At 37.4% G+C, this 24,470-nt stretch overlaps 1 long non-coding RNA gene across 1 annotated transcript; it reads left to right on the top strand.

The window, feature by feature from the left end:
* Nucleotides 1-14,393: 14,393 nt before the first annotated feature.
* On the top strand, nt 14,394-23,297 carry LOC139188873 (uncharacterized). The gene is made up of 2 exons (XR_011572242.1): nt 14,394-17,964; nt 18,190-23,297. It is a non-coding gene; the product is annotated as an uncharacterized lncRNA (long non-coding RNA).
* Nucleotides 23,298-24,470: the final 1,173 nt, after the last annotated feature.

Genomic DNA, 24,470 nt, shown 5'->3' with positions numbered 1-24,470 from the left:
AATAGGTAGTTCATTCTATGCTAGTATTGTGCTTATTCAGGGTGTCCAGTGATGGTGGATTTCGATGTTATTCTAGGCACAGATTGGTTGCATTATAAACGTGCCAATATAGATTGTTACGAGAAATCAATTACTTTCCATCGTCTTGGATTACCAGAGGTTATTTTTGTGGGTGAGCAAAGTGGAGTGAGGCATGCTGCTATTTCTGCTATGAGAGCAAAGAGGTTGTTATCGAAAGGTTATCAGGGATACCTAGCTCATGTGGTGTTGCAGGATCGTACTCCTAGTAGTGTAGAGGACGTACGAGTGGTTAGGCATTTTTCCAGATGTGTTTCTGGATGATTTACCTGGATTATCGCCAAATAGAGATGTAGAGTTCACTATTGACTTAATTCCGGGTGCGGATTCTATATCTTTCACCATTGCCATGCATTGATGATCTTTTTTTACCAGCTTAGAGGTGCTGGTGTATTTTCGAAGATTGAATTAAGGTCTGGTTATTAACCGTCAAAGATCATCAGTAAGGATGTCCCTAAGATTGCTTTTAAGACTCGTTATGGTCATTACGAGTTTTTGGTAATGCCATTCGGATTGACGAATGTGCCTGCTACTTTTATAAGTTTGATGAATCAAGTATTCCAGCAATACCTAGATAGGTTTGTTAGTGTTTTCATTGACGATATTCTGGCATACTCTAAAACTAGAACAGAGCATGCTAGACATCTTAGGTTGGTGTTGCAAAGATTGAGGGAACACCGGTTCTATGCTAAGTTTAGCAGATGCCAATTTTGGTTAAATCAAGTGGCATTTTTGGGATATGTGATATCCGCTCAAGGTATTCAAGTAGATCCTCAAAAAGTGATAGCTGGGGAGAATTGGGAACAACTTCGAACCGTCACTAAGGTACTGAGTTTTCTTGGTCTAGCCGACTACTATAGACGTTTGTGAAAGATTTTTCAGTCGTTGCTTTGCCATTAACAAGATTGACTTGGAATTAACAACTATTGTCTTTGCTTTGAGGTTATGGAGACACTATATTTATGGTGAGAAATACAAGATTTTTACGGATCACAAGAGTCTCTAATATATTTATTCAAAAAGATCTTAATCTTCGGCAACGAAGATGGATGGAGTTGCTTAGTGATTATGATTGCACGACTAGGGTGATCATGCAAATGTTGTTGCTGATACACTTAGTACGAAGACTCCAGTGAGAATCAATGTTTGATATATTTGCCATGTTTCTCTTATTGCGGATTTGAGATCTACTGGAGTGAAGCTTAAGGTGAAAGAACGACAAGAAGCTCTATTGGCTAATTTATAGGTCAAGCCAATTTTTGTGGATCATATACTCGATACCCAGAGGATTGATGAAGAAATTCAAGAATTAATCGAGGCAAGAAGCGACGGGAAAATGGAAAGACCTCAGAGTTAGAGAATCAAAAGACATGCTTATACAAGAGAACAAGATGTATGTGCCTAATGATGTGGAATTAAGAAAGCAATTTTGGATGAAGCACATAATTCAGCTTATGCGATGCATCCTAGAGGTACTAAAATGTATCATACCATTCGACCATTTTATTTTAGGCCAGGTATGAAAAGAGAAATTGCTGAATATGTTAGTAAGTATGCCAATTGTCAACAAGTTAAAGCTAAAAGAAAGAAGTCTTTTGGATTGATGCAGTCACTTCCCGTTCCACAGTGGAAATGGGAAAATATTGCTATGGATTTTGTGTACAAGTTTCCTCATATACAAAATGGTTATGATGGCATTTGGGTGTTAGTTGATCGGCTTACTAAGTCAGCTCATTTTATTCCAGTGAGGGAGAAGTATTCTTTAAGCTAATTAACTGGAATTGTTTATTTTAAAGGTTTTGAAGTATCATGGAGTTCCAATGAATATTATCCCGGATTGAGATCCAAGATTTATTTCTAAGTTGTGGATAGCATTTCAGGAAACTCTTAGTCCGAGATTACTTCACAACACTGTTTATCACCCTCAAACAGATGGACAGTCAGAAAGGACCAATCAGACTTCAGAGGACATGCTAAGATGTTTAGTATTGCGGTTTGGTGACGCTTGGCATAAGCGGTTGGATTTGATGGAGTTTGCCTATATTAACAGCTATCATTCTAGCACCAGGATGGCACCATTTGAGACACTTTAAGGGAAAGCTTTTCGTATACCTTTGTGTTGGTCTAAAGTTGATGAAAGACATTAATGGGCCCTGAGGTAGTAGAGGAGACTACTCAGAATATTCAAGTGATTAAAGCTATTATGAAAGTGGCCCAGGATTGATAAAAGAGCCTTGCTGATAGACATGCCACTGATCGGGTGTATAATGTAGGTGATTGAGTATTTCTGAAGCTTTAACCTTGGAAAGGTGGGGTTCGGTTCAGAAAGAAAGGTAAGTTAAGTCCTAGGTACATCGGACCTTATGTGATCACCGAGAGAGTCGGTGAAGTCGCTGAGAGAGATCTATCCCAGATTATTTTATGGTTATTGATGAATTGTAATTATTGTGTGAATTTTGAGGACGAAATTCTATAAGGTGGGTAGATTGTCACAGCCCATCCCTGATTTTACGAAAATGCACTAGAGGTGAAGGGTTTTTGACTTTCATTGACCAACGTATAGTGAGAAGTACGAAATTATTTTAGTGTGTTCCTGAAGTACTTGACAATACAAACAAAAGAAGATTTGGAGTTACGGTTAAAGTTTTACGGAACTCTAACCTGAGAAGTACTTTTACTTTGGTTAATATATATATAAGTATTATTATTTTATTAGTTGTTATTAGAATTAGAAATGGGAAAAGAAAGAGGAAGGCATCGGGAGGAAAGGAAACAGAGGAAAAAGAGAAAAAGAGAGATTGGGCAAAGCTGCCCTATCGGAGAAGAAGAAGAAGAGGCCAAATGGGGAGAGGAGAGAGGAAGCTGATTGGCCAACCAGAAGAAGGAAAGGAGGGAAAGGAGGAAGAAGGAAAAACAGGGGATCGGTCGGGTCCATTTGGCCCGCGCGGCGACCCCCTCTCGCAAGGCTATTTTCTGACCGTTTTTCGTCCAAATTTCTGGTCTTCTTCAACCTCCCATGAACCCTAAACCCCTGCAAGATATCCTAGCATCCTAATTGACCCAAAAATCAGTGAGTTTTGTGGTGGTTTCGCGAAGAACACCCACACGGGTGCCGTGAGACCTATGCTCAAATCTACCAATTCTGAAGCAATTTCCTTCAATTACCACTACCATTAGACTCTCCTAGAACCTAGGAACAAAGCCCAGGCAGTGGGGGAGGTGTCGGAGCAAGTTTGGGGATCAAATTGAAGAACACCCAATTCTAGGGTTTCGCACGGGTTTGAGCAAATTGGAGCCTTTCTAGGCCAAATTGGCCTTGGCCTCAGGCACCGATCGTCATGATGCCTTGATGTGTGGTGCTAGGGAGTTGTAGGGCAAACTCTAGGTGAGTGGGCAGTTATTTTCAGTATATATATATACTTGACGTTTTTCCCAGAAAACGTATTTAAAGGAAATGTGATCTAAATGATATGCTATGCCAATGCCTTTATATTTTGAATATGCATTTCATGGTTGCATATATATATATATATGTATATACACATGTGGTGTTGTGGAGGCACAGGTAAGTTCAGGTAAGTTATGTTTGGTTATATGAAGCATCGATGATATGAAATGTGATATGTGATTGAGTAATGTTGAGCTCATAAAATTGCATCTAGGGTGATTGTGATTTAGCCAGAAAGAGTTGGCACAAGCCTGTATATTATGTCACCTCCCACACTATATGCTCACATTAGATCCAATTTAGGTGCACAGTCTTGTCGTATAGACCACTATAAGTGGTTCCGACTCGTAGGTGACTAGCGATTTATCGCACAGCTAGCATGAGGGCGTAGCATTGAGCATAACTATGTTACACCTAACCTTGTCATACAGACCATTTCAATGGTTCCGATTTATGTGCAATATATTCCCGTATAGGTCATTGTAGTGACTCCGGCCAGGTTGACTTTTGAGCTATGAATTCAGCCGTACAAACTACCACAGGGGTTCCGGCTAACATATCATATTTCTATGAAATCATTCTTACCTGGATTGTTTACTCTGTTATATCTTGGCATGGCATGCATAAGTTTATGATTATGTGAAGTATGAATTGATTTGATACGAGTTCATATATATATTTATGTATATGCTTATATCTATTTTCTGGGAAGGTAATCATATACTTGTTTTACGGCGAGGGGTTAGTATATTCAAAGGAAAATAAAGTTTTCGTATAAATGTATTTTACTGTCCCACTCAACTTTGTTTTTTTTTTTGCCCCTTCAGGTCTTAGGTAGCAGAGTTTGTTGGCCATGAGGAATCCAACGGTGTTCTGACAGAATCCGAAAAAAAATAGGATTCCCCTTCGGATGTTGTATTTTAGTAATTGTCCTACTCGACTGCAACTAGATGTTCTTTTTACTCTGAATGTGTATTTATACACTGAGTTTAGTACTAGCATCATTTCTTAGCTCGTATTGCTAGTGTTTCGGCTTTTAATTATTCGTAATTCTATTTATCTTTTTAGCTTCCGCACTGTGCAAAATGGTTACGTCACTCGCAAGTGACGGCTAGCACGCCCTCTTTCAGGACGGGGTGTGTCAATCAAATGCACGCGCATTTGTTTTTATTAATGTCGAAACTAGTCCAAATGTGCTCCAAAAAGAACAACTGTGTAATTTTGACACGCAATAAGCATTTAATCTTTTGAGCACTCATTCCTACGATCCTAGTAGCACATTATATGGATTTATATTCTTACGTTCTGATGGGTGTCAAACGCACGCGCGCTCATTTATTTTTATTTATGCCGAAATAGTCCAAAATGCGCTACAAATAGAAAAACTATGTACTTTTACATCCAATAAACTTTTGATATTTGGAGGAATCATTCTTATGGTCCAAATAGTGCATTATATGTGTTTATTTGCTTAAGTTCCAGTGGGTGTCAAGCACAAGCTCTTTTTTTCCCTATTAATGCCAAAATAGTCTAAATGCACTCACCCAAGAAAAACTGTATTCTTTTGACACCCAATAAAGATTCGATTTGTTAAGCACTCATTCTTATGGTCCTAGTAGTGCATTACATGTGTTTATTTGCTTAAGTTGCAATGGTTGTGAAATGCACACTCGTTTGTTTTTATTAATGCCAAAACAATCCAAATGCAGTCTAAATAGAAAAACTTTTTCATTTTGACATGCAATAAGCTTTTGATCTTTTGAGCATTCATTTTTATGGTCCTAGTAGAGCATTATATGCATTTATATGCCTAAATTTCAATGGGTATCAAATGCACAGTTGTTTGTTTTTATTTTTGCCGAAAAAGCCCAAATGCACTCCAAATAAAAAAACTGGGTACTTTTGACACACAATAAACTTTTAATCTTTTGAGTACACATTTTTATGGTCCCAGTAGCACAATATATGTGTTGATTTATTTCAGTTCCATTAGGTGTCAAACGCACGCTCGTTTGTTTTTATTAATACCGAAAATAGTCCAAATGCACTCGAAATAGAAATTTTTTGTACCTTTGACACCAAATAAGCTTTTTATCTCTTGAATACTCATTATTATGTCCCTTGTAGAAAATTATATGTGTTTATTTGCTTAAGTTACAATAGGTGCCAAACGCACGCTCGTTTCTATTTATTTATGCCGAAAACAGTCCAAATGCCCTTCAAATAGAAAAACCGTGTCCCTTTTGAAGGATTTATTTTGAAAAACATGTTCATTTGAGCAACATCATATAGCATGCAATTAACAATTAAAGGCGGAATCATGCTTGCATGCACTCAAAAACAAAACATTACCATGAAATTCAAAGCCTAGTAGATTGGTGAACCAATAATCAACTCAAAACAAAGTGAGTTGAAATTATTACCTTTGTAGATTCCTCTTTGCATAAGCAAAGGCTAATCACCCAAAGAGATAGGGCCTTCATTCCTTGCTTCTTAGATCCATGGATTTGGATGGAAGAATAGGTTCTCCAAGTTCCCAAAATTGAGAACCTCTAAGTCTCTTCACCAAGGTTAGATTGTAGAAGAAATGAGTGACCTTGGAGTAGTAGGATTGCTAGATGTACCCTCCAAGGTGTTAGCTTCTTTAGAGAGAAAATGGAGAGACAATTCTCACCCATTTTCACCCAAAATAAACCCTTAATCACATTTTTAAATATTTTGTTATAAAGTCATTTATATAGTCACTTCTTTAAGTGACCTAAATAACCAAACAACCCTAATTCATCTTCATGGCCGGCCTACCTTGGGAATTTTGGGCTTTTGGGCCTTTGTGAATCTTTATTCATTAAGTTGTCATACAACTTAAGTCAATGGGCTTGACGTTCGAAGCCCATTGGGCCTTAAGGTCCAAAACTATCCCGAGGTCTTTAACGAACTTATTCGTTTGATTAATTAACATATTAATTAATCCTTGCCATAAATTAAATGATTAAACCATTTAATCATTCTTACTCATTTCCGTTTAATCTCCAATCTCTACCTTTTACGGTGTGCGATCCATTAGGTTCCTTTTAGCGAGGCAGTGGGCGATTAAAACAATTTTACATCGATTGTGAATTGAAACAATTTTCAATTCTCCCTTTAGTGGTTATACACGTATAGGGCTTCCACAAACCATGGTTGACGCCTAGCAGCATGTCATGGTTACCCAAGCTAATCAGAAGAGGTTAGAGAACCTATTCAGTTCGGGATTACAAATGCAATACGGTCCTTCTCTAATCTAATACTCTTGACCACATTGTTTGGTATGATAGTTTATTTATTCATGTCTACTATCCAATGTGATTCATTTGCTTATATGATTTCCTTGAATGTGATTTGGAACGCATTCCCCAATCTCATTCATACTCTGGCCAGAGATTCCAAATCATATCATAGAGTATTCTCCCTCAACTGTTTGAAGGTTAGAGATCCCTTGTTGCGCATTTACTTGTCTCCATAGCTAAGTGGCTTAACCCCAACGATGCCGTGACACCCCTAGGGGGTGAATTAGACATAATCAAAGATTAAGGACTTAACCACAAGACAACTGTGATGCCTCAGGTCAAAGGACTACTTTGCATTATCCCAACCATGAGTTCTCATGTGACATGGAATATAAGAACTCTTCGTTGATCACGTTCAGTGAACTCATTCTCTTATTGAGCACCTACGTACTTGTCTTGATGTCACACACACCAATGACTCGAGACTAGTCACTCTCCCTGAGAGAAGACACAGTACGTACTGATCTTAACGGACTGTCAATGCCCAATTGGTAATCCTATGATCAGGAACATTTAGGATGTGTCTACGAAAGAATGGTCTCATTAATCTAACTTCATTAGATTGCATTCTCCCAATCACATATTCCTTGGACTTTATCGTTTAAGCATATAACATTTATATGAGACGGCTCAAACAATAATCTTTGCCCTTTATATGTTAAACTAGATTAGTTTAACATTTGAAATGTCCGTAAAGTATCATCATATGATTGGTTTTAGGGCACATTTCCAACACCTTTGACACCCAATAAGCTTTTGATCTTTCGATAACTCATTCTTATGGTCCTAGTAGTGCATTACATATGCTTTTTAGCAGTTCTAATGGTTGTGAAGCGTACGCTCGTTTGTTTTTATTAATGACGAAAACAATCCAAATGCACTCCAAATTGATAAACTGTGTACTTTTAATAGGCAATAAGCCTTTGGTCTTTTGAGCACTTATTCTTATGGTCCTAGTAGCCCATTATATGTGTTTATTTGCTTAAGTTTCAATGGGTGTCGATCACACGCTCGTATGTTTTTATGAATGTCAAAAACAGTAAAAATGCACTCCAAATTGAAAAATTGTGTACTTTTGACTCCCCATAAGTTTTTTTATTTCAATTACACATTCACATGGTCCTAGTACTGCATTATATGTGTTTATTTCCTTAAGTTCCAATGGTTGTCAAGCACACACTTGTTTGTTTAAATTTATGCTGAAAACAATCCAGATGCACTCTAAACAGAAAAACTGTGTGCTTTTGGCACCCAATAAGCTTTTGATCTTTTGAGTACTCATTCTTATGGTCCTAGTAGCGCATTATATGTGTTGATTTTCTTATGTTTTGATGAGTGTCAAACGCACGCTTGTTTGTTTTTATTAATACCGAAAACAGTCGAAATGCACTCCATATAGAAAAATAGGGTACTTTTGACATGCAATAAGCTTTTAGTCTTTTTGGCACTCATTTTTATAGTCTTAGTAGAATAGTTATGCGTTTATTTGTTTAAGTTCTAATAGTTGTCCAACGCACGCTCGTTTGTTTTTATTAATGCCGAGAACAGCCCAGATGCACTCTAAATAGAAAAACTGCGGGCTTTTGGCACCCAATATGATTTTGATCTTTTGATTACTCATTCTTATGGCCCTAGTAGTGTATTATATGTGTTATTTGCATCAATTCCAATTGGTCTCATATGCATGCTCATTTATTTTTATTGAAGCTGAAAACAATCCAAATGCACTCCAAATAGAAATATTGTGAGCTTTTGACACGCAATAAGCTTTTGATCTTTTGAGTACTCATTCTTATGGTCCATGTAGCACATTATACGTGTTTATTTGCTTAATTTTTTACAAGTGTCAAACGCACGCTCATTTGTTTTTATTAATGCGGAAAACAATCCAAATGCACTCCCAAGAGAAAAACTGGGTACTTTTGACACACAATAAACTTTTGATCTTTTGAGTACTCATTCTTATGGTCCAAGTAGCATGGTATATGTGTTTATTTGGTTAAGTTTTGATGGGTGTCAATCGTAAGCTCATTTGTTTTTATTTGTGCCGAAAACATTCCAAATGCACTTGATATAGGTAAACTGTGTGCGTTTGACACCTAGTAAGCTTTTTCTTTTCAATACTCATTCTTATTGTCCTAGTAGCACATTATATGTGTTTATTTGCTTAAGTGCTAACAAGTTTCAAATGCATGCTCGCTTCTTTTTATTTATGCCGAAAACAGTCCAAATGCATTCCAATAGAAAAACTGTGTGCTTTTGACACGAAATAAGCATTTGATCTTTCGAGTACTCATTCTTATGGTCCTAGTAGCGCATTACATGTGTTTGTTTGCCTATGTTCTAATAGTTGTGAAGCATATGCTCATTTGTTTTTATTAATGACAAAAACAGTCAAAATGCATTCCAAATAGATAAACTGTATACTTTTGAGAAAAAAAATAAGCTTTTGATCTTCTGAGCACTCATTCTTATGGTTTATGTGTTTATTTTCTTGACCTCCAATGGGTGTCAAACACACGCTCGTTTGTTTTTATTAATGCTGAAAACCGTACAAATGCACTCCAAATAGGAAAATTGTGTGCTTTTGACACCCAATAAGATTTTGATCTTTTGATTACTCATTCTTATGGTCCTAGTAGCACATTGTATGTATTCTGTTTATTTTCTTATGTTCCAATGGCTGTCAAACATACACTCTTTTATTTTTATTAATGCCGAAAACAATCCAAATTCACTCTAAATAGAAAAACTGTATGCTTTTGACACCTAATAAGCTTTTGATCTTTTGAGTACTCATTCTTATGGTCCAAGTAGTGCATAATATGCTTTTATTTTCTTAAGTTCCAATGGGTCTCACACACTCATTTGTATTTATTAATGTCGAAAACAGCCCAATTGCACTCCAAATAGAAAAACTATGTGCTTTTGACACCCAATAAGTTTTTGGTCTTTTGATTACTCATTCTTATGGTCCTAGTAGCACATTGTATGTGTTTATTTGCTTAATTTCTAATGGGTGTCAAACACACGCTCATTTTTTTTATTATTATTAATGCTGAAACAATCCAAATGCACTCCAAATAGAAAAACCGTGTGCTTTTGACTCCCAATAAACTTTTAATCTTTAGAATACTTGTTCTTAACGTCAATGTGGCACAGTATATGCATTTATTTCTTAAGTTTCAATGGGTGTCAAACGTACGCTTATTTGTTTTTATTAATGCTGAAAACAATTCAGATGCATTCCAAATAGAAAAATTGTGTCCTGTTGACACCCGATAAGCTTTTGATATTTTGATTACTCATTCTTAGAGTCCAAGTAGCACATTATATGTGTTTATTTGTTGAAGTTCCAATGGGTCTTAAACACACGCTTGTTTATTTTTATTAATGCCAGAAACAATTCAAATGCACTCCAAATAGAAAAACTATGTGCTTTCTACACCCAATAATTTTTTAGTCTTTTTAATACTCGTTCTTATGGTCCAAGTAGCGCAGTATATGTGTTTATTTTATGAAATTTCAATGGTTGTCAAACGCATGCTCATTTGTTTTTATTAATTCCAAAAACAGTCCAAATGCATTAGAAATGAAAAACTGTGTGCCTTTTACACCCAATAAGCTTTTCATCTTTTGAGTACACATTCTAATGGTCCTAGTAGCACATTACATGTGTTTGTTTGCCTATGTTCTAACGGCTATGAAACGCACGCTCGTTTCTTTTTATAAATGCCAAAAACAGTTTAAATGCACTTTTGGCACCCAATAAGCTTTTGTTCTTTTGAGTACTCTTTCATATGATCCAAGTAACACATTACATGTGTTTATTTTCGTAAGTTCCAGTGAGTGTCAAACACACGCTCGTTTATTTTTACTAATACCGAAAATAGTCCAAATGCACTCAAAATAGAAAAAATTTGTACTTTTGATACCCAATAAGCTTTTGATCTTTTGAGTACTCACTCTTATGGTCCTAGTAGTGCATTACAAGTGTTTATTTGCTTAAGGTCCAATGGTTGTAGAACGCACGCTAGTTTGTTTTTATTAATGCCAAAACATTACAAATGCACTCCAACTAGAAAAACGGTGTGCTTTTGGCACCTAATAAGCATTTGATCATTTAAGTACTCATTCTTATAGGCTTAGTGCATGTGTTTATTTGCTTAAGTTCCAATGGTTGTGAAACACACACTGGTTTGTTTTTATTAATGCCAAAACAATCCAAATGCACTCCAAATCGAAAAACTATGTGCTTTTGACACCCAATAAGCTCCCGGTCTTTGAGTACTCATTTTTATTTGTGTTTATTTTCTGAAGTATTAATGGGTTCAAACACACACCCGTTTGTGTTTATTAATACTGAAAAAGTCCAAATGCACTGCAAATAGAAAAACTGTATGCTTTTGACACCCAATACGCTTTCAATCTTCTGAGTACTCATTCTTATGGTTGTCATAGCGCATTATATGTGTTTATTTGCTTAAGTCTTAATAGTTGTGAAACAGACGCTCATTTGTTTTTATTAATGCCGAAAACAATCCAAATGCACTCCAAATAGAAAAACTGTGCATTTTAACACCCAATAAGCTTTGATCTTTTGAGTACTCATTCGTATGGAAAGAGATCCTCTCCAAATCTCTTCCACCTAGGCCACCAGATCAAGTGATCCTGGCCTTCCAAATTTCATCCAACGGCCCACCTGTTTTGACCCCTTAAAAGCTATGATAATTTTTGGTCGTTTGATGAAATTTGGAGGGCCCGGATCACTTGATCCGGTGGCCTTGGTGGAAGAGATCTGGAGAGGATCTCTTTCCCATTCGTATGGTCCAAGTAGCGCATTATATTTTTTTATTTTCTTAAGTTCCCATGGGTGTCAAACGCACGCTCGTTTATTTTTATCAATGCTGAAAACAGTCCTAATGCACTCCAAATAGAGAAACTATGTACACACGCTCATTTGTTTTCATTAATGCCAAAAATAGTCCTAATACACTCCTAATAGAAAAACTATGCGCTTTTGACACCCAATAAGTTGTTTCTCTTTTGAGTACTCATGTGTTTATTTGCTTAAGGTCCAATGGTTGTAAAATGTACTCTCGTTTGTTTTTATTAATGCCAAAACAATCCAAATGCACTCCGACCAGAAAAACTATGTGCTTTTGACACCTAATGAGCATTTAACAGTTTAAGTACTCATTCTTATTGTCCTAGTAGCGCATTACATGTGTTTATTTTCTTAAGTTCCAATGGTTGTGAAGCGCACATTTGTTTGTTTTTATTAAAGCCAAAACAGTACAAATGCACTCCAAATAGCAGAATTGTGCGCTTTTGACACCCAATAAGCTCCTGATCTTTTAAGTCTCATTTTTATGGTCCAAGCAGAGCATTATATGTATTTATTTAATTAAGTACGAATGGGTGTCATGTAAGATCCCACATCGACCAACGGAGAGGGGGTGATGTGCCTTATATGTACATACTTCCCTCCCTATAGCACAAGGCCGTTTGGGAACTCACTGACTTCGGATTCCATCGGAACTCCGAAGTTTAGCGAGTTTGGGCGAGAGCAATCCTAGAATGGGTGACTCATTGGGAAGTTCTCGTGTGAGTTCCCAGAAACAAAACTTTGAGGGAATGGTAAGCCCAAAGCGGACAATATCGTGCTACGGTGGAGCCGAGACTGGGATGTGACAGAATTTTATGCACCATATCCTCACTTGTGTACGTATTTCTTCTTAATCAATAAATATCATACTTGTTCCCAAAAAAAGGTTCGGCAAAAAATAAATAAATAATTGTTTGTATACTTTTGGGGTGAGATGTGAAGGCTAATGATACATGAGCCAGATTAATTAGATCCCCAAATATATCTTTTAGTATATAATGAATCAAAGATTAGGCTTATCCGTGAAGGGCTGGTACTTAGTCTATAAGACATTAATTTGAATTAGGGTTTGACATAGAAATGTGAGGGTTAGGGTAGAGGTTGAGTACCTTTATACAACACATTTATTGATGAATCAACTTTCTAAAAGAGTACCTTACAATCCACCCCATAGCACGATATTGTCCGCTTTGGGCTTACCATTCCCTCACGGTTTTATTTCTGGGAACTCACATGAGAACTTCCCAGTGGGTCACCCATCCTAGGATTGCTCTCGCCCAAACTCGCTTAACTTTGGAGTTCCGATGGAATCCAAAGCCAGTGAGTTCTCAAAAGGCCTCGTACTATAGGGAGGAAAGTATGTACATATAACGCACATCACCCCCTCTCCGTTGGTTGATGTGGGATCTTACATGTCAAACCCATACCTGTTTGTTTTTATTAATGCCGAAAATAGTCCAGATACATTCGAAATTGAAAAACTGTTTGCTTTGACACCCAATACGTTTTTGATCATCTGAGTACTCATTCTTATGGTCCTAATAGCACATTACATGTGTTTATTTACTTAAGTCGAATAGTTGTGAAACGCATGCTTGTTTGTTTGTTATTAATGCCAAAAACAGTCCAAATGCACTCTAAATAGAAAAACTGCGTAATTTTTACATGCAATAAGCTTTTCATTTTTCAACACAAAGGAAAAAGAAAGCATGCTGTTTTTCCACCAAAAATCAGCAAAGAAAAGAAAAGGAAACAAAAAAAAAAAATAAGGAAAGGGCTTCAAAATTTCCAAAACATCAAAGGAAAGTATCTTTCCTTGCCAAAATACAAAAGGGAAGCCCTCCATGGCGAGGACAAGTCTTCAAGTTTCCCAAACCAAGAGGGAAAACACCCCTTGGTCAAAAAAATGGAAAGGGAAAGGAAAAATGCAAATCCTACTTACCTATGGACAATCATTAAATCTTTCCAAAACCTGGAAGGAAATCACCAAAGCTTTCCCACATTTTGAAGGAAATCACCTACATTACCAAAAGTGAAGGAGATTCCTACCTAAGGAAGGAAAATCTTTTTTACCACAACCACAAGGAAAAAGAAATCCAAGTCTCAAAATACCCCAAATGTATTTTGCCACAGATTATGGAAAATCAAATACGCATAATAAATATGTGCTGATTTGTCCATTTTCAAATTTTCTTTCAAGATCAAGCCTCTACGACCCTTGAAGAAAAAAAAAATTCATTTTCTTTCAAGATCAAGCCTTCACTTCTCTTGAAGAAAAAAATAATTCATTTTCACTCAAGATCGAGCTTCAATGGCCCTTGAAGACAATTTTCATTTCATTCAAGATCAAGCCTCGCTGGCCCTTGAAGAAATGATTCATCCACGAAATACGCCTCAGCCGCGCTTGACGAAATTCATCATTTCAATTCAAGAAATACACCTCAACGGCCCTTGAAGAAATGTTTCGTTCAAGAAATACCTCTCTACGGCCCTTGAAGAAGCAAACTAATTCAAGATCAAGTCTCGAAAACCCTTGAGTTAGAACATTCACATTGCAAGACTTTAAAACACATTTCCTACATGTGAACCACATGCCCCACAACGCGCCTTGAAGTGGGGGCTTTTGTAGCATGTAAATTTCGTTGCATTGATAGGAGCATATTTATGCGACTTAGTATGTTTGTTTTCGTGCATTTATGTTCTTAGTTCTTAGTTATGTTAGTAGTTTAAGCCATTTTTGTGTGTTTGTAGGTTCTTTGGGCCAAGGATGCAAGAAGGTGCATTTTGGAGCACTTTGGAGCATTTTTGGGCCAAAATTGGATGGTGCAAACATGGAGACATGAGGATGGACGAATTTGATGATTCAAAGGGCTAGAAATCTGCATGTGTGTGTGCAAAGTGTTGGCCTACAACTTCAAACATCATAGCTGCCATGTGATGGCAGAAAATGTGTTTATTGCTAGCTAAATGGATGAAGAACATGCATGTGCAAGTATAAACACCACATGGGCAGCAAGAAGGAAAGAAAACAGCAAAACACACACCACATGGGCAGCAAGGAATCAGAAATTAAAGAATGAAAGAGTGGGAATTGATGAGGACAACACACACACACACACACGGCAATGGAATGGAGTTGGCAGATTTCTACAACATTGGTAGTGAATGGACAGCAAGGAATGGCAGAAATTGGACCACTATGAGGTGGATTTCTGGTTGGTCTTCCACTTATAGCTTTGGGTGGCTTTGGAATGATTATTTCTAGGTGGAAATAGCACAAAAACAGCACACACACATGCAAAACAAAGCTGGCAGCATCCTTCCCTTCATTGCCGTGGGTTTTTGTGTGTCCATTACCTTGCATTTCTTTTCATTTCCAACCTCTATATAAGCACCATTCAGCCTTCAAGGAAGACACACAGAAATTCATACACATTTACATTAGTTCCAAGGCTTGCAAAGAAGGAGGAGTGCTTGGAGTTGTGCTAGCCATTCCATTGGAGTTGTTGGAGCATTCTAGGTGTATTCTACTTTGTTTTTCTATGTTTAATATCAATTGTTTTTGTTTAATTGCAAGTATGAGGAACTAATCCCCTACTTAGCTAGGGGGAAGTTCGAAGCCATGAACATGCTTGAGATATGAATTGATTTCTTCCAATTGTGATTTAATAAGTTGTGAATGCAATTCAATTAACTACTTTCTTCAAAACTAATTCTTGTATGTTGATTAAGGATGCATACTTAGTTTTCATGCATGAATTTGATGCTAGGATATAAATGAGTTTCACCTAATCGTTACAAGTTTATATTCATTGGTAGTGAAGGTTGCTAGTCACAATCGCGTTAATTGAATTCTTGGCAAACGTATCATGCATTCATAGTTACAATTGCCTCGTCAACACTTATGATTTTCATTGAACGTAATGATCTTTGATTGTATCTCTATTATGCATTCATGTAGGGGACTTTTGGAGAATAATTTGGATTGTCGTATGCATTCATCCAATTCAATAAATCAAGGAAAATCTGAGGATTAATTAGTGAATCACGGTTAATCTGGGGTGTTGAGTTTCATAATCTATTGAAAAGCAATTGGAAATCAATTCATGTACAAGTGTGTCATGTGTGAAGAATGGATCTCTAGCTAATCCATCAACCATCTGTTTAGTTTTACTTTTTGTTGTTATCTCAATCTCATCAAAACCAAATCCCCTTTTTTCTTAATTCTTGTTCTAAAGTGTCTTAAATTTGTTTAGTTTGTGCTTTAAAGTGTTTTGAGTCTAGTGAGGTATTGTAAGGTATAGTTTTGTGTCATTGAGTCTATTCTAAACATTTTTAACTTTGTTCTTATATTTTTGAGTCAAGTGAGAGGTCATTAGCAAGTCCTCCTAATCCCCGGTCCAGAACGATCCCTACTTATACATATACTACAATTGTCAACAAGAAGGTTTAATTTGTGTGTCAAGTAATTCTCGCATCAAATTTTGGCGCCGTTGCCGGGGATTAGCAACTTTGCTAATCCCTTGGTTCTTTTCTTTTTGTTTAGTTTGTTTTTGTTTTAGTTTCTGACTTAGTTTTGTTTTCCTTGTTTTGTGTTACTTTTGATATTTGATTTATTTTTCTTTCTTTGATTTTAGGTACAAATGGAGCGAGACATGGCACTTGCGACCATTCAAGCTCAATTGGCACAGCTCACTGCTCAATTGACTCATAATGCCGAACGGACCACAATGCCAAGTGTCCCTACATTTGATGCAAATGAAGATGTTTGGGGATATCATTAGCAAGTCCTTAATTTTATGCAAATGAAGATGTTTGGGGATATCAAGGCCATAACCAATCAAGGGGCAACATATTTTCCAACGCGTACAATTCAGATTGGAGAGGTAATTCAGATTATATGTGGGATGAACCTCAACAATTTCAACAAGGTGGATATTGGCAGCAAGACGAGTTTTATTCAAGACCTATGCAGCCACCACAGCATCCCCCACAACAATTCCAATCAAATCAAAGTATGCCCGTGAATTATAATGAAATTCTTGAAGGACTAATTTCTGTGGCGCAGGGTTTACAAAAAGAAGAACAATTGCCGCCATCAGAAGAGTTCTATCAGTAGCCATATGAACCGTCACAGCCACCACAACAATCAACCCAATTCAATTCAGGTACATCCTTGGATAATGATACACTTAATAAGTTACTCACCTTTTTGAATCAGGGAGTAGAAAATCAAAACCAGGAGATGCAAGACCGAGTCAAAAGATTGGACAAATTGGATATGCAAGTTGGGCAGATTGTGGAATTCATGGCACAGATTCGAGATCAAAGTGAACTTTCCAACTCAAACATTGCAAATTCAAAGGCAGAAGTTGAAATCGATGAAGCCATCACTTTGGAAGGCGACATGAAGGATGAAGCTGTCCCAGAACAATCCAAACACAGCCCGAACATGGATGAATTGCTGCTGCAAGCAGAAGAGGAGGAGGACGACCTGGGCAGTTTAGAAGAATTCTTGCTGCAAGCTCCTCAAATCCCTATGTCATCCAACTCAGGTGAGGAAGTTCTAAATTCACTTCATTCTAACATTATTCCATCGAATGTCCTTTGTCCTAGCAGGTTTTTGATTCCAAATATCAAAGAGAGTGAAAAAGACATTGTGGAAGCTCTTCCAAAGGTGCAAAGTAATATCCCAATTCTTGGTGCACCAAAACAAGTTCCCGATGGTATTGAAACGTTCAAAGAACCTTGCACACCAAGAAAAGGGATTCAAGAAAATGAAGTGGTTGAAGCATATCAAGAATACATCCAAGAGGCTGTGCATGAGACAATCAAGCCCAAAGAAGTTGAGTTTGATGACACGGGACAAGCCACAACCATCATAGTAAACCTGGCCAAGTTCAAAGTCCCGGAAATGTTCAACAATGTGGTGTTTGTCATTGAGTTTGTGTCAGAAAAAGAAAGTAAGCCATCTTCTCCAATTCTAATTTTAATTTATACTAACATGTTTCTGATTTTGATGATTCAGGCACCCACTCTTGAATTTAAACCATTGCCGAATCATTTCAAGTATCACCTCCCATTAAAAGATAAATTCCATGCTTTGGAGCCGAGGGGAGTTTAAAGGAAAGATTCGTCCGGCTAAGGACGTTAAATCAAGCGCTTCTTGGGAGGCAACCCAAGCATTCAACGAAGGGAGACTTTGGAATCGCTAACCAAATCAGGTTTGCATTCTTACACCCTTATCTTTACTGCTTTCATTTTGTTCAGTTAGTTGTGTTATTTGGTTGATTTCTGTGAGTTTGTGTTATTTAGTTTAAGTGTGGGGGAAGGTTAAACAAAGTCTTTTTACATTGATTTACATATTTTACATTGATTTAAAAAAAAAAAAAACATAAAAGTAAAAATATTTTACAATGATGTGTAAACTAATAGTTTTCATTGGTCAGGTGGTGCTTCAGTAGTCGGCGGAGCTTCAGCAGTCGGTGGGGCCACGGAAGGAGGAGGTATCAAAGGTTGATCAGTTGGAGCTTCACTACGCGGTGCCGCTCCAGAAGACGAAGGCAGATGTTGTTGGAACAAACCCACAAACCTCCGATGATCAAGTAAAATCTGACCATTAGATTCATGTATCTGGTCAATTTTCCTCTTCATGTTTGTGGCATAGTTGTGTGCAAGCTTGTGCAATTGTTTATTTTCATGCTTGAGTCCTCTAATCTCCTCTTTGAGACTCTGTATTTCAGCCACCAACGATTCAACGTGACGGGTTCGAGCAAATAGGCGTTGGGCCATGTTGGACACAGAACCCGCACACTGCACACTAAGAGCCAGAGACTCCTTAACCGCCAATTCATCAGACCGTCTAGCAAGCAGTCTGTTATCTCTGGGGGTGACAAGGTTCCGGGCCACCACCACAGCGGTCATGTCATTTTTCATCACCGAATCCCCAACGGTGAGAGGACCAGTAGGGGATATGAAAGATGGGCTCCATATGTTGTCTGGTGAAGGCGGAGCTGCCTCTTCACCAATGTTCAAGTCAAAACGACGATCGGAAGGGCCAGACATTTTCTGAAGGTGTTGAGAAAGAAGAGATCGGACAGATTAAGAATTTGGAAATTGCAAGAAGGGAGTGTTTACAAGAGGGAGCTCAAGTGTGTTGTGGAACACAATTAGCGCCTCTATAAAAAGAAGAAATCGGAGAGGCGCTCCTCAGAGAAGCGTCCTCTCGCAAATCGAAGAGTCGGGGCTCCTTTCTCAAACGCCTGATTCTTTTCTCAAAAGAGGAGTTTCCTTTCTCAAAAGCCGGTTTCTTTTCTTAAAAGAGGCGTTTCATTTCTCAAAAAATGGGCTTGCTCAGAAACCACGAGCCGAACCCCGGATTTCAAAAGATCAATTTGTCCAGACGTGTCGTCACTCGTCACATGCAACTGGCAGCTTTGCGGAAATTACGGGCAACTTTGTTAGAAAGCGCGTAATTTGTACTATTCATCCATCTACCGGCTGCCGACAATGAGTGAGAGAATAGTTCCGGTTGTGAAGAAAAGTCCTATAAGTATTTACCTTCGCCTTCCACAGCAAAGGCACACCCTCTCAACACTTCTTCATCTCCGAGAATGCATTCCCAAAGAACCCTCTCGAGTCACTCTGTATTCCTCATTCCCTGGGATACCCCTGCAAACAACCCATCCAGAGCAAAAGTATTTCATATCATAAAGGTTGAAAGCAAGAGTATCTCATCTCATGCATTCTCCATGTCCTTTTCCTTGTCTTTGTTCTAACCTGCAGGACATGGAGAAATTGCTCTCGAGTACTCGTCTTCCACTGCTGATGTACTTGCAAAGAAGCTGCCACATCTACCTGAAGAACAGATAAGGCAAGCGAAAATGATACCAGCAGCATGTGGAGACAACGTACAGAAGAAACAAGCAGAGAAGAATGCAGCTTGCACAATCATCCCAGCGGAAGGAGTCTGAGATGAAGAACAAGAGAAGCTGCCACATCTGCTTGGAGAACAAATAAGGAACTGCAACATCGCCAAAGAGCAAAGTCTCGCCGTACAATATCATCAAATCATCACTTGCAAGTAAAAAGCTAAGTGTCACCCAGTTCAAGAGGAAAACTGTGGAAAGTCAACAAGCACGACTAATGATCACTTATTAGTTCTATTCATTGTCTTTTATCGTGATTTTCAATTTTTCGTTTGCAATTCTTGCGTTACTTAACTGATTTATTTCTTTTCTTTGCAGGAACTTTTGGTTATTTCCACCCTTGAAGTTGATTGCAGAATTTTAGCTTGGGGGGTCATCGCTTGGTTTTACTGCAAACTAGGGAAGTTTTTAGTCCAATTGCTTTATTTTGTTTCTTATTATTTATTTATTTTATTTTATTTGCATTATAGTGTTTTCTGACATTGGGGTATAGATTTCATGGGTCCTTTCCCTCCATCTTTTGGTTTCACTTATATCTTGCTAGCTGTTGATTATGTTTCCAAATGGGTGGAAGCCAAAGCCACCCGGACTAACGATTCAAAGGTTGTTGCAGATTTTGTGAAAACTAATATCTTTGCTAGGTTTGGCATGCCTAGAGTTCTCATTAGTGATGGAGGCAACCCATGGAAATAAAGAAGACCTAGGAATTTCCGACTCCAAAACCAGGTGTTTGCGTTCTTTAACCCTCGTCTCTGTTGCTTTTACTTTGCCATGTTTATCATGTTTCCTCGTTGTTTGTTTGTTTGCTTTTGTGTGAGTTTATGTTTGAAACATTGAGGACAATGTTAGATTTAAGTATGGGGGGGGTAAACAAGTTGCTGTTGCATGATTTTCGTGGGATTTTATTCACCTATCACTTACAATGTTGTTTCTTGCTGTTTTAAGTGTTTTTAGTGTGTTTTTAAGCATGTTAGTATGTTTTGACATAAAAATCCGAAAATTTGACAAAAGTTTGAAAAAATTGTTTTGAAAAAGCCAAAAAGAGTTGTTTTTGTGTGTTTGTTTGTGTCTTAGGGTACCTTCCAACAAAATAATGAGGATTTGGTTTTTAATTGCATGACTGTTAAAGAAAGTTATAAACATGGATGGAAGTTTGATATGCTCTTGATTTATGCTTGGTTATAGTTATAGTTTACGAATTCACATGTAATCACAAAGAAAAAAATTAGTTTTTGTAACATGCTTGAAGGAAGGAACTCAAACTAACACTACAACCTTGAGAGACTTGAGCCTAATACGTTCTTTGGAGAGTTATTAATCTGTGCATTTTTGTTTTCTAAAGTCGTTGCATGATCTCATCATTCTTTGCTTGGTTGCTACTTAGAAGGCGTTTCATCATTTAGTTCCAAATACTAGAACTTATGCCCGTTCCATTCAAAGCATGACATTGATTTGCATAACACATATTCAAGATGAAGTTGTGTAGTGAACTAGAGCCAAAAAGCTTATCCCGTGCATATTTGTTTAAGTTTAACCCCGTTGAGCCTTGTTTAGCCTGTTTTCTTTGTTAAACGACATTTCCCTTACCTAGCCTAGATTAGGACTATCCATACCCTTGTTTTTAAAGCATAATGAAGCATGACTTAAAATGAATTCCTTTTGAGTGTCCTTATGCAGAAAACAAGTGTGGGGGAATGAGATTTTTGTGTTTTGTGTGCCAAAAGAAAGTAATAAGGCACGGGTTAGAAAAGAAAAAAAAGAAAAAAGAAAAGAAAAAGTGTTGAAAAGAAAAGAAAAAGAGTTTGAAATAAGTGAGGAAAGGCTCACAAGTGTTGTTTGTTGTAGAAAGGGTCCAAAAAGTTGAAATTGGCCCTAAAAAGTTGAATGAATAATCCCATTGTGTTTAAAGTTAGTTGCTGCATTCAAAGGGAATTCTAAGCATCAATTTCATTACTTTGCTTATTATGCTTTAAAAACGTTTGTTTCCTTACCTTTCATTGTTAGCCAATCAACCCTAACCCCGTTACAACCCTTAACTTCAATCTTGAGTGTTATGTGTTTCAATATGTAGAGTTTGGGATTGGTACGAGCATATGGTGTCCCTGGTTCTCGCATCTAAGTAGTAGCATTCCAGTCATGAGATCATATCTATACATGCTTAATAACTCCAGAAATTACTTTCTTTGCTATAAACATATGTGAGTGTTCATTTTCATGTTTACATCAATCTTCTCACATACACCTAGTGTAGGGTGAGTAGTCAGAAAATCAGAGTGAAAATAAGAGTGTATCTTGTAAGGAATTGAGCAAATTCTCTAAGGCATGTCACTACATTCAAAACATCGTTTTAATTGGTTATATGTGAACTAGTATGTGGTGACTATGATTAAGTATGTGCTCAAGGGTAGGGAAGGCAAAAATATGTGGTTATGATGATCTTTTGCATGTCATGTTGCATTGAAAATCCCTAAGGTAAATGTTGGAAGGTTTAGGTTTTGTTTTGTTCTTATGTTTTGTTTCTTTGTTTTGCTCGAGGACTAGCAAAAGCTAAGTGTGGGGGAATTTGATAGGAGCATATTTATGCGACTTAGTATGTTTGTTTTCGTGCATTTATGTTCTTAGTTCTTAGTTATGTTAGTAGTTTAAGCTATTTTTGTGTGTTTGTAGGTTCTTTGGGCCAAGGATGCAAGAAGGTGCATTTTGGAGCACTTTGGAGCATTTTTGGGCCAAGATTGGATGGTGCAAACATGGAGACATGAGGATGGACGAATTTGATGATTCAAAGGGCTAGAAATCTGCATGTGTGTGTGCAAAGTGTTGGCCTACAACTTCAAACATCATAGCTGCCATGTGATGGCAGAAAATGTGTTTATTGCTAGCTAAATGGATGAAGAACATGCATGTGCAAGTATAAACACCACATGGGCAGCAAGAAGGAAAGAAAACAGCAAAACACACACCACATGGGCAGCAAGGAATCAGAAATTAAAGAATGGAAGAGTGGGAAGTGATGAGGACAACACACACACACACACACGGCAATGGAATGGAGTTGGCAGATTTCTACAACATTGGTAGTGAATGGACAGCAAGGAATGGCAGAAATTGGACCACTATGAGGTGGATTTCTGGTTGGTCTTCCACTTATAGCTTTGGGTGGCTTTGGAATGATTATTTCTAGGTGGAAATAGCACAAAAACAGCACACACACATGCAAAACAAAGCTGGCAGCATCCTTCCCTTCATTGCCGTGGGTTTTTGTGTGTCCATTACCTTGCATTTCTTTTCATTTCCAACCTCTATATAAGCACCATTCAGCCTTCAAGGAAGACACACAGAAATTCATACACATTTACATTAGTTCCAAGGCTTGCAAAGAAGGAGGAGTGCTTGGAGTTGTGCTAGCCATTCCATTGGAGTTGTTGGAGCATTCTAGGTGTATTCTACTTTGTTTTTCTATGTTTAATATCAATTGTTTTTGTTTAATTGCAAGTATGAGGAACTAATCCCCTACTTAGCTAGGGGGAAGTTCGAAGCCATGAACATGCTTGAGATATGAATTGATTTCTTCCAATTGTGATTTAATAAGTTGTGAATGCAATTCAATTAACTACTTTCTTCAAAACTAATTCTTGTATGTTGATTAATGATGCATACTTAGTTTTCATGCATGAATTTGATGCTAGGATATAAATGAGTTTCACCTAATCGTTACAAGTTTATATTCATTGGTAGTGAAGGTTGCTAGTCACAATCGCGTTAATTGAATTCTTGGCAAACGTATCATGCATTCATAGTTACGAATGCCTCGTTAACACTTATGATTTTCATAGAACGTAATGATCTTTGATTGTATCTCTATTATGCATTCATGTAGGGGACTTTTGGAGAATAATTTGGATTGTCGTATGCATTCATCCAATTCAATAAATCAAGGAAAATCTGAGGATTAATTAGTGCATCACGGTTAATCTGGGGTGTTGAGTTTCATAATCTATTGAAAAGCAATTGGAAATCAATTCATGTACAAGTGTGTCATGTGTGAAGAATGGATCTCTAGCTAATCCATCAACCATCTATTTAGTTTTACTTTTTGTTGTTATCTCAATCTCATCAAAACCAAATCCCCTTTTTTTTTAATTCTTGTTCTAAAGTGTCTTAAATTTGTTTAGTTTGTGCTTTAAAGTGTTTTGAGTCTAGTGAGGTATTGTAAGGTATAGTTTTGTGTCATTGAGTCTATTCTAAACGTTTTTAACTTTGTTCTTATATTTTTGAGTCAAGTGAGAGGTCATTAGCAAGCCCTCCTAATCCCCGGTCCAGAACGATCCCTACTTATACATATACTACAATTGTCAACAAGAGGGTTTAATTTGTGTGTCAAGTAATTCTCGCATCATGCATACAAATGATGCATCACAAAGCTCCACGTGGCATATGACTCCTCACAAATAGACAAGTCATCAAAGACAAGTGGCACAAATCAAACAAAGGAAGTACAAAACCTTCCCAAAAGTCGGCAAAAGGGAGAAAATCCCTCTTAAAATCGACAAAGAGTCCAAGTTGCTCCCAAAACCAGAAAGTAAGCTAAAGCATCTTCATAAAACAAGCAAGAATTGAAGATTATTCACAAAATAGGTAACAAGCCCTATATTTTGGCCAAGCAAGGGAAAGTGGCTGAAATGAAGACACAAAACATGCCTAAATTCTCCCATGGACGAATCAAGACACAAATCAAAGCCAAATCCATCCAAATGCAAGCTTTAAGAAGTCTATAAATACAAGGTCCTCAAACAAGCATAAGG

This window comes from Malus domestica, chromosome 10 (genome assembly GCF_042453785.1).
Source record: "Malus domestica chromosome 10, GDT2T_hap1".
Classification (NCBI taxonomy): domain Eukaryota; kingdom Viridiplantae; phylum Streptophyta; class Magnoliopsida; order Rosales; family Rosaceae; genus Malus; species Malus domestica.
The sequence above is the reverse complement of the archived record's forward strand: the minus strand, read 5'-3'. Positions and strand labels throughout refer to the sequence as shown.